Below are 11,308 nucleotides of genomic sequence, written 5' to 3' on the forward strand. Positions count from 1 at the left end.
GTGGAAACAATATGTTGTACACCTAAAACATATATATAATAAAAAATAAAAAGTTATTACATTTTTTAAATCTAATAAGGAAAAAGAACGTTTTCAGTGGTTCCTGTACTTTTAAATCCAAGTCCTTTGTCAAGAAGCGCAGTCTTTGTGAGTTGGTCCTGCCAACCACTGTAGACTCATCTACTTGACAGCACCCTTCGTGTTCTGCACACCAGCCACTTCTCCAAATACATCCTGCTCTTCCCTGCTTCTGCCATTCTCTGTGCCTGGAATGCCCCTTCTCTCCACCCAGTACCTGCACCCATGGATTCACACCAATGGGTAAAAACCTTTGGCCTCCCTCAGGGTTGTCTTGGGGTAGCCAGAAGCTTCATGCCCAGAGAGCCCTGTAGTTCAGAATGTTCTCCTTGAGGTGATATGCTTTCTCCTAACTTCTGAGGCCCTGGAATGGAAAAGGCAAAGCTAATGCCCCTTCACATTTCTCTAGATGGCTGAAGCCCAGCCTCACCAAGTTGGTAACCTTTCTGCTGTGCTGCAGATATGCACTGTGTTCCCACCAGAGTTCTCCTCTCCTGCACAGTACTGGCTGCTCACACAGGGACACTCAAGTGCTCCAGGGACCTGTGGCTCTGGCAATCATGAAATGGGGAGATGGCAGCGAAGGATTAGAAGAAATGTTTAGAGAAGATCATTCCTAAGGGGGGCCAAGACCAGGGACGAGGGCAGCAAGAATGGAGAGACGTGGGAAGCCTGCTTCATATCTGTCTTGGTCCATTTGCACTACTATAAAGGCATACTTGAGGCTGGGTAATTTATAAAGAAAAGAGATTTATCTGGTTCATGGTTCTGCAAGCTGTATAAGAAGCATGGTGCTGGCACCTGCTTCAGGAAACTTCTACATGGTGGAAGGGAAAGGGTGAGAACCACTTGGAGAGAGGCGGAAAAAGAGAGAAAGAAGTGCCACACTCTTTTTAATCAGATCTCATGAGAACTAACAGAGAACTCATTCATTATCCCTAGGATGGCATCAAGCCATTTATGGGGGATCGACTCCCATGATCCAAACACCTCTTGCCAGGCCCACCCCAACACTGTGGATCAAATCTCAATATGAGATTTGGAGGTGACAAATATCCAAACTGTATCAGTACCACTCACCCAGGCTATAGAACAGAATGGCTGGTGGGAACACTGAAAAGGGCTCAGCAAAAGAAGAAATGAGAATTCTGCAAAATGGCTTAGGCCTGGGGATGGCCCCTGGTTTTGATCTGCAATGCATTCTCTGTGGTGCCCCAAAAGGGACTTTGGCATGCCTTGGGGACATGTAGTCACAGCTGGAGGAAGCCTTGCTGCTCTACTCCCTAAGCCTGAAGACTAAGAAGGTACAGCAGCCCAGGGTGGACCCCAACGTTGACCCAGTATGGGTCCCTCTACCAGCCAAAGTATCTAGATACAGTTAGTCATGGTTTACTTCAGATCTAAATGACCTTTCTGGATTGCCTGTTCTCCGTCCTTATAGCCACAGATCATTTTCAGATGTCGCCCCCAATCCTTAGACCTTATCAAGCACTGGACAATAATCGCTCCATGGGTCCTTATCTAAGCTCACCTCTTACGGGTCAATTTCCTGGGTCACAGTCCAAACTGACTCAGAGATTGCCACACCTTACAAGGGAGGGCTAGAATCCACAGGATAGATGACTTCTGAGAACATTTCCAGCTCCAAAAAATGCTCTGAATTTCTCCACCAAATCTGCACAGTCAGCCTCTTAAATCCTGTTATCCTTCCTTCTCTGAATTCCTTATTTTCAATTCCTCTGCAGTTCTGCTGGAATCGAATGAAGCCCTCTTTCTTTGTGCCCAGGCCCCATGAGAAGAAAACATCTATGCTGGAAAGTGCAGGGTGGGCCATGGAGTAAATGCCAGGCAGCCACACATAGAAGCTACTTTGTAAGTAGCAGATTACATTTCCATCCACATCTCCCTCACTCACATTCTGGCATAAAGCAGAGAGAGGATTAAAAATGAGGAGGCTTCCATAAAGTCAGGCAAAATTAATTAGCTGCAATATCCCTGCTGGGCTGCCAGGTAAATTTCATAGTGCAATCACTGTGAGCTCCTGCATTAATGCAGCAATAAGGCCTTAAATGTCTTCAATATCCCATTTTCCTCCATGCATGGGCAAGCTTAAGAATTAGGTACTAGCCCAGCTGCCATGCTTGGCTTCAAATCTAGAGATAATCAAATTTTGTACAGCATTTCCTATAGAAAAACACAATAGCTGTTGTCTCTACATTTTTTTCTCCTCCAATACTTACCTCTTCAACTCTGGAAAGAGGTTGGACTCCTCTCCCCGGGCCCACAGTCAAGGTGCTGTAGGCAGATGTAGGTCATTGGAAAGGCAGCAGAAAGCAAATGGGAGTCCCTGTTCTGCCTTAATTGGCTGCAATTTGGGGCATTTTGCTTAGCCTCCCTGGATCTTAGTCTCCTCACCTATAGAACAGTAACAACAGCACCCACCTTGTCTGTTTCCAGGTATCCAGGTATAAGATCATATAAGATTATGGAGGATGCACTTTGCAAACTCTGCAGTGATTTAGTGACAAAGCGTCATTAGCAGGAAAAAAAAAAAAACCAGCATGCAGAAATTAGTGCCTGCTCCCACCACCACATGCACCCACATCCCAGGGTGAGCCCTGCCTGAGTGTTGGGTCGGTATCAATACCGGCAGCTATGGATGTGGTTGGGTATCCAGCCCCTATTGCCCACGGCTGATATTCAAGGAAGAACCACATTATTCCTCAGCTAAGCTTTCTGAGGTTGAGTCTTCACCAAAACTTCAATACTTACTAATTTACTGCTAACAGCTTATGGTGAGAAACACAGCAATCCTCTAACCGGTAAGGTTCACAAGGCAGCTTGCACATTCGCCTGGACAACTTTGAGAAGTGTAACACCATGGTCAAGTCAGGGTTATGATGTATAGGGGTTGAGTAGCCAAGCTTTGGAGCCAGGCTGACTGAAGTTTGAATCCTGACTCTGCAACTTTGCCTTTCTGAAGTTTCTGAAGCTAAATGGGAGTCGTAATCCTTGCCTCATTGGGTTGTTGGAACGTGTATAACACAGTACCTGGCACACATTTAGTGCCCAGTACAGTCCTATATAGCACCAGCCACATGACATGCACTGAATTGCAGCTTATTGATTGGCTGATTTTCATCTAAGAAAACTGAAGGTATGGGAAATAAGCCTTGGGGAAAAGGTGTGAAAAAAGTCAGTGGATTGTGGTATTTGAATTACACTTAATGGCCCAGAAAGCAGAAAAAAAGAGAAAGCTCAGAAAAAGAGCTTGGCTCCCAGCAGCAGCCTGTCACACACAAGGAGCAGCAGGGTGAACTGGAAAGAAGATACTGTCTACGCCTCCCTGAACACTTCTGCTGATGAGGAATCCCACTACCTTCGTGTGGCTCAGAGAGCCATAGGTATCAGAAAGCCTTCCATGTGCCAAATGAAATCATCTCAGTAGCTCCAGCATGGCCCTGGGGCTGCCTTCTGCTGCCGCAGAGGGCAATTCTATATCTGCTTTCAAAAGGTAGCCCTACAGAAAATGCCTTTTGTCTCCTCTGAGGGCCTCTCATTTCCTCCTCAGTCCCCAGTGCCCCAGAGAGGCAGTGTTGCCTAGTCCTTACCCAAAGGGATGTGGAGTCAGATGGACATGAAGTAAATCTCATCTGGCCTCGGTCCAGTTACTTTACCCTCTTAAGACTTAATGCCTCTTCTGTAATATGGAGAATGTAGTAGAAAAGTTACCTCATAAAGTCTTGTGCATAATGTGAACGCCAGTCCTAACTCATATCAAGCACTCACTAAATGCTAGTAATTTTTATAAGATGCAGAATTTAAAGTAGATAGCTGTTGAAGTTTTGTGCACAATGCGAGCATGGGTCTTAATGCATATTAAGTGCTCCATTAAACACTAGTAATATTTCTTCCTTTCAAACTCTCTGGTACTTATGATTCTGACACCTTTAACCATTCTCGTATTGTATCTTAATGATTTACCTCTATATATATCAAAGACATGAAGGGGTCTAGTTTCCTCCTAACTCGCTGGCTGCTACCACTCAGTGTGCTTTGCTGACTCAGGCTGTCTGTGCTTCCTCTAAATGGTACAATGTCCAGGCTTTGTCTTCAAGCCTCCTCTACCCACCCCTGGATTTCAATAATATCCTCATGTCTAAGACTCCCAACCATTTTAGTTCTAGCTCAGACATTTCCATAGAACTCCAGACTCATACACCCAACAGTCTACTTGACATCTCAATGTGGATGTTGTGTAGTAAATAATTTAACCTTACCCTACCAGAGGTCTGGTCTTTGCTGTTGGTTTCTGGGAGGTCATCTATAAGTATTTGGAATGTCATGCCTGACAGAAGCAGGACTCCCCCAGGAAGGTTCACATCCTCAGAATAAGATGCCCCTTGCTGGTTCACCAGGTCCTTTCTGGTTCTAGCTGCAACAGTGTCTGTGTTGAGGAAGGAGCCACGTCAGCTGAGCAGCAACTCTTAGGCAGGCTGGATACTGAACACACTTCAGCCTTCATCTCGTGCACTTGCTGCAATGGAGCGGGGGCGGAGCACTGACTCCCCTCCAGGAGATGGGTTTACCATTCATGGCAAAGTCTAAAAACAGGATTGGGTGGGTTCAGTTCCTACCCAGGCAAAGGTCAGAGGTGAGAGCTGATCGGGGTAGTGGAACAGACTGCTGACTCAGGAGCTCTTACTAAACAAAGAGAGAGCAAAATTAAGGCCAGGGCCTGCCTTCCTCTTCACTTCTCTGTCCTCAAGGCCTGACCCACGTCAAGATCTGAAAGCTTCCATAAGGTGAGCCAAGAGCCTGCAGCCACTCAAGACAGGGTCCTGCAGACAGGCCTGGATCCAATGTCCCCGGAAGATGGGACACTGCATACTTCAGGGCCATGGCCTGCTTTCCACTCACTCACTAGGAAGAGACAGATGAGGGAAGCCAGCAGGCTCTGCATGCCAATTAAGAGCAGCTGGAATGAAACCAGGTCAGGACAGGAATTGACAAGAGCCACCTCGAATCCTCCCATCACCCCCCCTCCACCTGCTCAGAAATATCTCAGCCCTGAGGGATTCCCTTCCATACAGGTAGCAGAGAGAAGGCCTATACAATGATGGAATAAAAGGTGACTCAAAAGATATTCCCTTTAGGAATAAAGGGAGCTGGAAAAGAATGAAAGAAAGCGATCTTTTTATTGCAGCGTTTTTTTCTTCTCTTACAAATCATTGTATCTGAAAGGTCACCCTGTGAGGTTGACGGCTTTCCTAAGAATGTGCCTTCTTTCTATTCCCAATCATGGGGTCTGTGTGTCACAAGACAGAAAGGCCAATGAGGTGGCTTCTTACAAAATCTTAAATGGTGACCACGTGACTAGCTAAAAGGAAACTTTCCTAGGCTCTATTTAAACATTGAATTGATGTGTTGCTCTGCTTTCAGGAGTCCCTCGCCAATTCTGCCTTTTGAAAAGAACTCCCATATGGTTTGGCTCTGTGTCCCCACCCCAATCTCACGCTCAGTTGTAATCTCCAGTGCTGGGGGACTGAGCCGGTAGGAGGTGATTGGATGGTGGGGGTGCTTTCTCAGGGTTTAGCGTCGTCCCCCTAGTGCTGTCTCATGACAGAGTTCTCACAAGATCTGGCTTTTTAAAGGTGTTTAGCGCCTTCTCTCTCCCTGTTTCTTCTGTCTCTCTCTCTCCTGCTCCATCATGGTAAGACAGGCTTCTTCCCCTTTGCCTTCTGCCATGATTATAAGTTTCCTGAGGCCTCTCAGCTGTGCAGAACTGTGAGTCAATTAAATCTCTTTTCTTTATAAATTACTCAGTCTCAGGTGGTTCTTTATAGCAGTGTGAGAACGGACTAATACAAATCCTGAGTGAGAGGCTGGTTTTCCAGAGCATCTCAGGAGGCGGTGATTCTGGTTCATCTCTCTGTATGCCATCCTGTATCTACCCAACCATCTATCCATTCATTCTTCCATCCACTTACCCACCCCACCTCCCATTCATTCATCCATCTACCCTTCCACCCACCCAAGTATTCATCTGTTCTTATGACAAAGATTGGCTTGGTGCCAGGCTCTGTCCTGTAAAGTAGGAATATAGCAGAAAACTCACAGACATAATCCCTAGCATTACGGAACTGGCACTCAAAGTGGGCACAGAGAAGTAAGCTAGTGTAGCAGAATGATTTGTTAGAAATGTACTATAACCTGGGTGTAAAACAGCTGTGTTTTATTCCTCCTCAAATACAGCCAGGACTTTTGGTCCCAAAGGCATGGACTTCTCTTACCTGCTAGGTGAGTTTGTGAGTAAGCTCTTGTTTTCAAAAGCCCAGGTGAGTGACCATGCTGGTCACTAAGAGCCACTCTTTAGACACTGTTTTCAGCCTGCGCAGGGTTTTAAAGACACTGGATCTCAGCAGGTGGAAGACCTGGCATCCTGTGCTGATGTTAACCACTCGCTTTCTGCAAACAGCTGGGTTCAGGAAACTTCTATATGCCTAATGACGAGGAATTGGGCTGGCAGCAGCTCACAACCTTGGCTGCAGATTAGAATCACCTGGAACTTCAAGTCTCTATCCCCAGCCTGCACCCAGACCAATTAAATCAGGAAACCTGGAAGTAAGAGCCAGTCAGCAGTTCTTAAAGTACCCAGGTGAATCCAATGGGAACAGCTGGTCAGAGATGAGGAGTTTGCAGCTTTGAATGCTGGAGATTGAAGAAAGTGTTGCGTCAGTCCCTTCAAATCAGCTGCAGGAGGGGAAGGGTTTGGGTTTCTGCTTCTAGTTGTAACCAGAAACCCTCTCAGGCCCAACACTCCAAGGATAGCTAGGTCTCAGATGGGAATGGCAGTCTGGCACACAGAATAACCAAACTTTTTTAGCCCGAGCGGCAGGCAGAGGAAAGGGCTACTGCCGGAGGCATGAGGGCAGCCTTCTCGAGGAGGCCATGCCGTTAACAGGCAGAGCAAGGAAAGGAAACAGGAAGCCAAGGTGGGTCCTGGGAGCCTCACGGCTCTTGTTTAGGGAGATCCCAGAAGCAACCAGACCTGGCTTCCTCATAAGCTGAATCTCAGGGCTGGATTGTGTATCATTTAGAAAGAATAAAAAATGTGTTACTTTTCTTGCCTTAAGCATCATGGAAGTACTTCATACATTTTCCCCACTCAGTGGTCACACGGGGGCGGTGCTGTGAGGGGGAGACGCCAAGCTGGCTAGTACTTCTCTGTACCTACCACTGCCCCTCTGCCACCTATACCTGCCCTGCTCAGCTCCCAGCCACACCCCTACCCACCCCACCCCACCCCACCCCACAGGACACAGCCTCTGGGCAAGGGCTGGCAATGATACAGAGACCTCCATCAGGACCCCCAGGGGCAGGGACACTTTCACCCTCCATGGGAAGTGATAGGTTGGGACCTTGGGCTCCAGGCAGCCCAGTCCTCTCAGGGCCATAAGAGCTCTTCCTTGCACTATGACTCCCAGGGGTAGTGCTGCTTCCTCAATCCCTCCGACCTTCTTGCTCCCTACCCATCCATCCCAGACCAAGGAATGTGAAAGCTCCTGAAGTACCTGTCCAGCCCCTCTTTCTTCTGCAGACAGGCCTCTCTCCCATCCCTCTAACTTCACCTCACAGCAACTCTACACCCTAGTTTTCTCCTGAAGCATATGGCTTTAAGAACCTTCCCTTGCTTTCTGTTGGGACTGTGGACTGTATTATGCAGAAATAAAATACTGTGAGGCTGCTCTCCCTGTTGGCACAGCCAACAAGGACCAGCCAGCAGCTTTGTAAATGGCTCCCTTAAATCCCAGCTCTGTAGTGGGGCAAAGACTCCCACAGCCCAGAGCTTCTCAGCCTCAGCTACAATGATTATCACCTCAACAGGTTTGAAAATATGAGATGCCTGGAACCCCACTTCCCGGAGATTGTTTTAATTAGCCTTCAGTCTGGAGGAGGTGCGGAGAGCTCACTGTCAGGCTTAAGTTTTAAGCCCTCCCAAATGATACTAACGTGTGGCTAGGGTTAACAGCCACTGCAGTGGAGCACACCGGGTCTAATTTGCCAAAAGTCCTGCCTCGTTCTTCAAGGCAGCTTATCTGAAGAGTCACAGTCAGGGATGGGACAAGATGAAATAAAGCCTTGTCACTCATTACCCTCCAGGGGGTCTGCAGGCTGCTGCCTGGTGCTCCCACTGCCTCCAAATTCCCCTCCAGGTGGCACCGGCACTTCTGGGGCCACCCTCTCTCTATGAAAAGACATATTCTGGGATAACTTGTGTTTGCCTGGTGAACTTGGTGGACTTCCCAATCAGGGAACTTTTTCTGAGCACACAGGCTGTGAGGGGTGAAGCAGACACATCAGACCCAGCTCTGGCCCTGCCTCAAAGAGTCCCTTATCCAGCTGTAGAGATGAGCACATGACCTAGGACCGACCTGTGCACAATGGCCTGGGAATACAGTGCGCATTCAGGGAAGGGAATGGACAGGGTACTTGGCAGTGGAGACGGCAAGATCAAAGTCCTGCCTGGCTTTGGGGAAGATGGAAGACGAAGGAGTGAGGGAGGGCTTCCTGAGAAGGGGCAACAGATTATGGAAAGCCCCAGGGTAAGAAAGTGTGTAACTGCGGGTGTTGAACAATGAGAGCACATGGACACAGGGAGGGGAGCATCACACACTGAGGTCTGTGGAGGTGAACCAGGGGAGGGAGAGCGGGGGGTGGGGTGTTGGGGAGGGATAACATGGGGAGAAATGCCAGATACAGGTGATGGGGAGGAAGACAGCAAACCACATTGCCATGTATGTACCTATGCAACAATCCTGCATGTTCTTCACATGCACCCCAAAACCTAAAACGCAACAAAATATATAAAAAAAAAGATGCATCATAAAAAATAAATTTCCTTAAAAAAAAGTGTTTAAGTGTGTAAGTGTATGAGGAAGAGAAGACGGGAAAGATGGAAAGAGAAAAAGGTGGTCCCCTTCCCAACCACCCTACTGCCACCCCCTTGACTAAGGTCCCTGTCACCTAATCCCTGGAGTTTTGCATCTGCTGCCTCCTTCTTTTCTAACCCCTACAGCTAAAAAGGGGGAGTAGAGGGTGATACCCATGCACTGGAGCATAATCCAAGCTATCACCTATCACATGATCACACTCAACCATTGCAACAATTCCTCAGTATTGTGTAATTTCTAGACCATGCACACATCTCCCTACATGGTTCACAGGTGGTCTTTTTATAGTTGGTTTGTTCAAATCAGGATCTGTCCACACATTGCACTCAGTGATCTGTCTCTTAAGTTTCTTTTCATCTAAAAGTTACTTCCCCATCTCACCTCCTTTTTTCCACACCATTTCTTTTACGAAGACGTGGAGTCACTTGTCCTATAAAATTGTTCAATTAAATTAAAATGGGGGCCAAGCCTGACGAATTCCTGCACAGACAAAGCCAGTTAGGCCTTCTAAGTGAGTCTAACCTGGCGTGATTTGCAAATACAAGCAAAATTTAACTTGAGCTATTTCTTGTAAATGCCTACATTAAAGAAAAACAGAACTGAAGCTCAATGAATCAGAAGCAGCCTAAAAAGCTAATAATTGTATAATGAGGGGCTTTCCAATGGGATAGGCAAAATAAGACAGCTATCTAACCCGACAAACATTTTCTTGGCTTTACCTCCATGTGCCTGTGAAAGCCTCTCCCTCTGTGGAGCTCCAGAACCACTTCTGGTTTGAAGCTGCCTAATTCACGAATCATTGTTTGTTCAAATAAACTCTGAACATTTTATTGTGCCTCAGTTTATCTTTTTAACAGACTTTTCCTCATTCTGATTATGGCTCACTACATCCTTTTATGAGGTTTAATTTTTAAAAAATAAATAAAAACTGAGATAATTGGCCAGGCATGTTGGCTCATGCCTGTAATCCCAGTATTTAGGGAGGCCAAAGCGGGCAGATTGCTTGAGCCCAAGAGTTTGAGACCAGCCTGGGCCGTCTCTACCAAAATTAATATAAAAATTAGCAGGGCATGCTGGCACGTACTCATAGTCCAAGCTACTCAGTGGGGCTGAGGTGGGAGGATCACCTGAGCCCGGTAAGTCGAGGCTGTAGTGAGCTGAGATCACACCAATGCATTCCAGCCTGAACGACAGTGAGACCCTGTCTCAAAAAAAAAAACCACTGGCGACGTACCTGAGAAATATCCTCCAGAGAAATAGAATAAACAAAACATTAAACTTCGTTTTCTTGTGCTAATCCTCAACTTGTGGTTTGAAGGGAGAGGATGCAGCTAGGTCTATTCCAAGCAGACTCTGGGAATTACAGACTTTCAGATTGTGACAAGAAAAGTAGTGAATGGGAACAAAGAGAGGAGGAAAATGACACTGAGGTTTAAACCAGCTCGGGAGAGGTGAAGAAAACTTACGTGTGAAAGAGGATTTTCCAGTCACTCATCCCTCTGCAGCCTTTCCTGGGGAAAGAAAAGCCTGGCACAGCCGCAGCCAGTGGCCTGCACTGCCCCCTGCAGGCAGAAATCGTTCAGCAGGGATGATGCACTTGCTCTGGTTCCCCGCACGGCTTTGGAGGAAGCAAGCCTGTCACGGGAAAGGTTTCCAGGACTCCTCACCAGGCGACTCACCTGACACCCTCACCTGCAGGTACAGGACCACCAGTACTGTCACCCTAGGAACATGTCCCACTGCACCTGGCACCAGAAGTAATTGGGAATGGAGGGGAAAGAAGGCTTAGAATATGCAGAGCCAGAAGTTAAATCTGTGAAAAAGTCTCCAAGTCATCAAATATATACAATTAATTCCACAATCTGGCATTCTCACTGGCATTTATTCAAAATGGAAGTTCTCTACTCTCAAGAATATACTCAAGAACACAGAGTATTCAGTTGTAAATGCACCATTTTTTTCTGTGTTGATGGGAATTTGGTGGAATACACTTTTTTAGATTTCCCATTTGAAAAGCAGTCCTGTAGAATACTACAGTGAGTAGTCAGTATCTGAAGTTTTGTGGCTTCAGAATCCCATACAGCGATCGATAATAAAACAAAAGTTTATCAACTCTTAAATAAAAGGTTAGCTTATCTTTATAGTTTTTTGTATGAAAAATATTATAAAATTGCAATTATTTGGAGAGGTGACCACAGCATATGAAGCAAAAAAAAAAAAAAAAAAACTTGTAGGAAGAGGTAAAAGCAGTGTTTAGAGGAAAATTTATAGCATTT

At 46.5% G+C, this 11,308-nt stretch overlaps 1 long non-coding RNA gene across 2 annotated transcripts in view; it reads right to left on the bottom strand.

The window, feature by feature from the left end:
• Window positions 1–1,525: 1,525 nt before the first annotated feature.
• Window positions 1,526–11,308, bottom strand: part of LOC108300720 — a 10,625-nt gene continuing 842 nt past the window's right edge. The window contains exons 2-5 of one of the 2 annotated variants that reach the window (XR_005199281.1): window positions 4,359–4,525; window positions 3,690–3,778; window positions 2,319–2,493; window positions 1,526–1,825 (exon numbers count right to left, since the gene is read on the bottom strand). This is a non-coding gene — a long non-coding RNA (uncharacterized LOC108300720). Of the gene's footprint in view, window positions 1,829–2,318; window positions 2,494–3,689; window positions 3,779–4,358; window positions 4,526–11,308 lie in introns of both variants that reach the window. The other variant, XR_001823565.2, reaches the window with a different exon arrangement.

This window comes from Cebus imitator, unplaced genomic scaffold (assembly GCF_001604975.1).
Source record: "Cebus imitator isolate Cc_AM_T3 unplaced genomic scaffold, Cebus_imitator-1.0 Scaffold29, whole genome shotgun sequence".
Classification (NCBI taxonomy): domain Eukaryota; kingdom Metazoa; phylum Chordata; class Mammalia; order Primates; family Cebidae; genus Cebus; species Cebus imitator.